This window comes from Thermobia domestica, chromosome 4 (assembly GCF_964235325.1).
Source record: "Thermobia domestica chromosome 4, izTheDome1.hap1.1, whole genome shotgun sequence".
Classification (NCBI taxonomy): domain Eukaryota; kingdom Metazoa; phylum Arthropoda; class Insecta; order Zygentoma; family Lepismatidae; genus Thermobia; species Thermobia domestica.
In genome coordinates this window covers 243,030,197-243,034,530 of record NC_137457.1, presented here as the reverse complement: position 1 = coordinate 243,034,530, position 4,334 = coordinate 243,030,197, and positions in this window count along the sequence as shown.

Genomic DNA, 4,334 nt, shown 5'->3' with positions numbered 1-4,334 from the left:
TAAATGAGACGATGAGAGTCGGGCCTACAATCCAAGAAGAATTATTTTCCATAACAGCAAGATTCAGGCAACATCAATACGTCATGACAGCTGATATAGAGAAGATGTATCGCAACATTAGGGTACATGATTCAGATGCAAACTACCAGAAAATACTGTGGAGAGAAAACCCTCAAGAAGCAATTAAGATATATCGACTCAAAACTGTAACATATGGTACTGCAGCAGCTCCTTTTCTAGCTACTAGATGTCTTCAGCAACTAGCCATAGAAGAGAAGAAGAATTTCCCTAAGGCAGCAGAAGTTGTAATGAGGGATTTCTATATTGATGATCTTCAAACAGGGACAAACACGAAGAAGGAACTACATGAATTACAGGGTCAACTCACAACTCTTCTGCAAAGAGGTGGTTTTTGTTTGAGAAAATGGTGTAGCAACGACACTTCACTGCTTTCAAAAATACCCAGTGAACTTCAAGAATCAAATTTCACCATTCAACCAAATGATGATTGCATCACAAGAAGTTTAGGATTGTTGTGGAATCCCATTAAAGACACATTTTCTTTCTCTGTCAAACCAAGAAACAACCCTCAACAAATCACGAAGAGGACTATTCTTGCTACAGTAGCGAGCATATTTGATCCCTTAGGATTAATAGGACCAGTTATTCTTAAGGCAAAAATATTTCTGCAACGTTTGTGGGAATTAAAATTGAATTGGGATGAAGAAGTCCCAGCCCCATTGCATTCAGAGTGGGAAACATTTGAGCAGCAACTTCAAGAGTTGGAATCACTACATGTTCAGCGGAAGGTTATTCAAGAAACACAATCGCAGGTAGAAATTCATGGATTTTGCGACGGATCTCAGAATGGATATGGAGCTTGTATATATGTAACATCTAGTACAAAAAATGGAAAATTCACAGCAAACTTACTATGTTCAAAATCTCGAGTAGCACCTTTGAAGAAGACAACTATTCCTCGCCTAGAACTTTGTGCAGCTTTGTTACTTGCACAGCTAACTCAGAAAGTAATACAAGCATTACACTGCAAGATCGATAAGGTTGTTTTATGGTCAGATTCCACCATTGTATTAGCATGGATAAGAGGACCTTGTTCTCAATGGAAGACGTATGTTGCAAATCGTGTGGCGGAAATTCAACAGTTGACTTTTAACTATGAATGGAGACACATCAGAACAGAGGAGAATCCAGCAGATCATATATCGAGAGGATTAACACCATCAGAGATTCTTGATAATGAATTATGGTGGCATGGGCCTTCCTGGCTATCTGAGAAATTAGACTCACAGACGAGGGAAGATGTTTGTGACCTAAGCGATGTTCCCGAGCGACGAAGAAATACAGCAGTAATGGTTTCTACAACACCGTGTCAACTCTTAGACAGATATTCATCATTAAGAAAATTGCAACGTGTAACTGCTTATTGCCTACGATTCACACACAACATGAGAAGATCTAATTGTGACAGACAGCATGGACATCTTACAGTAAGTGAATTACATGAAGCACTCGAATGTCTTATTAAACTATCACAACAACAAGCATTTCACAAGGAATTAAATGCATTGAGATCAGGAAAGGAAGTCGACAACCAAAGTCAACTGAGAAATTTGAACCCATACTTGGATGAGAGGCAAATCATCAGAGTCGGAGGAAGATTAAATGCAGCAGATCTTACTGAAGGACAGAAACATCCTATTGTACTTCCAGCTAACTGCAACTTGACAAAGTTAATCGCTCAAGAAGAACATAAGAAGCTATTGCATGCCGGACCTCAATTATTGTTATCATCCTTGCGACAATCATATTGGCCAATACGTGGACGAAACTTGGTTCGTCAAGTTGTGCATCAGTGTGTCACATGTTTCAGAAACAATCCTAAAGATGGTAAACAGATGATGGGAGATCTACCAGCTGACAGAGTTCAACCAACAAGACCATTTCTTCACAGCGGCGTTGACTACTGTGGGCCCATTTACCTTAAATCGAGTAACCGACGGGGAGCCAAACTCCATAAGGCATATATAGCACTTTTCGTGTGTTTTGCGACTAAGGCGGTTCACATTGAACTTGTTAGTGATCTAACTACAGAGGCGTTTATTGGAGCATTAAAGCGATTCATGGCTCGTCGAGGAAAATGCGCTAAACTGTATTCTGACAATGCAAGTAACTTCGTTGGTGCAAAAAGGGAACTACAAGAATTGAAGACTTTATTTGAATCAGAACACCATAAAGAAAAATTACATAATTTTCTAGCAGCTGATAACATCACGTGGGTTTTTATTCCAGCAAGATCACCAAACTTCGGAGGCTTATGGGAATCATCAATTAAATCTCTCAAATACCATTTAAAGAGAGCTGTGGGAAATGCTTCACTCACCTACGAAGAGATGAACACTATTTTGACGCTGATTGAGGCTTGCTTAAACTCTAGACCCTTAACACCATTATCAAATGATCCAAACGACCTACATCCTTTAACACCTGGTCATTTCCTAATAGGCGACGCACTCACTACCATGTCAGAACCTAACTTGAAAAATATTCCTGTCAACAGATTTTCGAGATGGCAATACATACAACAACTTCATCAGCAATTTTGGTCCAGATGGTCAAAGGAGTATCTATCAAGTCTTCTAGAACGATCCAAGTGGAGAAGAAAATTCCCCAATCTTCTGGAAGGTGATTTGGTGCTCATCAAAGAAGATAACATTCCACCTCTAAAATGGAAAACTGGACGTATTGTGCAATTGTTTCCTGGGAAGGACGGAATAGTACGAGTGGCGACAGTGAAAACTACCAGAGGTACAACAACAAGATCTATTCGTCAATTGTGCCCGCTTCCTAAGGAGAGTTAATGTGTTGGTGTATTCATAGTGTGTACATTGTGTGATTCATAGTGTTGTGTTGTGTGTGCATTGTTCTGTTTATGTTTATATCATTCATTCATAACTTGTGTTATATATTGTTGTGTATATTAAGTTCATGAACCAAATTAATCATTCATAGATTTGTTGAAGAAATTCCTTCAAGGCGGGCGGTATGTTCAGAACTGAGCGTTCTTCTCAATAAAAACTAACGCCAGTAAGTAAATGAAGAGGCAGCAACATAAAAACTAATACTTTTTCTCCCCAGCAGGGGTGAGAGTGTGTGTGTAAAAACGTGACACCAAGAAAGCAACGGTAGCTACGTGTATTGTGTTAATATCGCATTAATCTACATATAATAATGTTCATCTAGCAACTTTGTTTGTATTTTTTGAATTCATATAATCTTGTGTGTTATAAATGCAAATATATTGAACAGTCTCAAAGCAATGTCGAAAAATTATTAAGAAACCAGCGCCTACACAAAGATTACATCGACCAAATTCGAAAACTTTATATGTAGATGGGACTTTCAAAAGCTGCCCTAAGCTGTTCCACCAAATATTTATAGTTAACGGTGTAAATTAAAAAAAAAAAACTATTTTCCGTTAGTATATTTTTTGCTCCCAAACAAAACCTCTGAGACATACAAGGAAGCTTTGTGCTTAATTAAAAATATCACCAATCCAGACATTTTATACGTTGACTTTGAGACCACAATCCACCAAGCAATTGCTTACGTTTGGCCCTAAACGACTATAAAGGGCTGCAGATTCCGTCTCGGTCAGTCATGGTGAAGACAAATTCAATCCTTGGGACTGTCAAATGATTTTAAATCAAAAGACTCTCAATTAGAAGCACTTCTCAAAACCTTGTTTGGACTGTCTCTTCTCCCACCTGATCAAATTGAAGACTGCTTCGTAGAAGATCTAATGTCCCGCAAACCTGCACATGAAAAACTGAATGATTTTTTTACTAGTTGCTTGAGACCTATATTCTCGCAAACAGCGACTTCCCACCCATAATGTGGGCCGACTTTAATAGTAGTTCTGAACGTACTACTAACTGTTGCGAAGCATTCTACTCTAAACTGAACTCTCAATTTTACTCTCCCCATCAAAACATTTTCCACCTGATAGAAACATTGAAGGGTGTTCAAACTGAAACTTATGTTAAAATGAGAAGCAAGAAAAAAACCTTGACAAACAGAACTAGAAGAACAAATGATTAAACTAGCAGAATCTACCATTACCCGTTATGAATATCTTCGGAAAATCTGCTACAAGTTTCTCCCATGTACATAATTCCATTACTTATGCTTGACAGTTGCAACTTAGTACGTAAATTACGAGAGTAACAATAAAAAAAATAATAAAAATGTGTAATGCATGTGAACTTCTGTTTCTTAATAGGTGGTCCGCCGCATCTTTGCTGGTAATTGTGTTT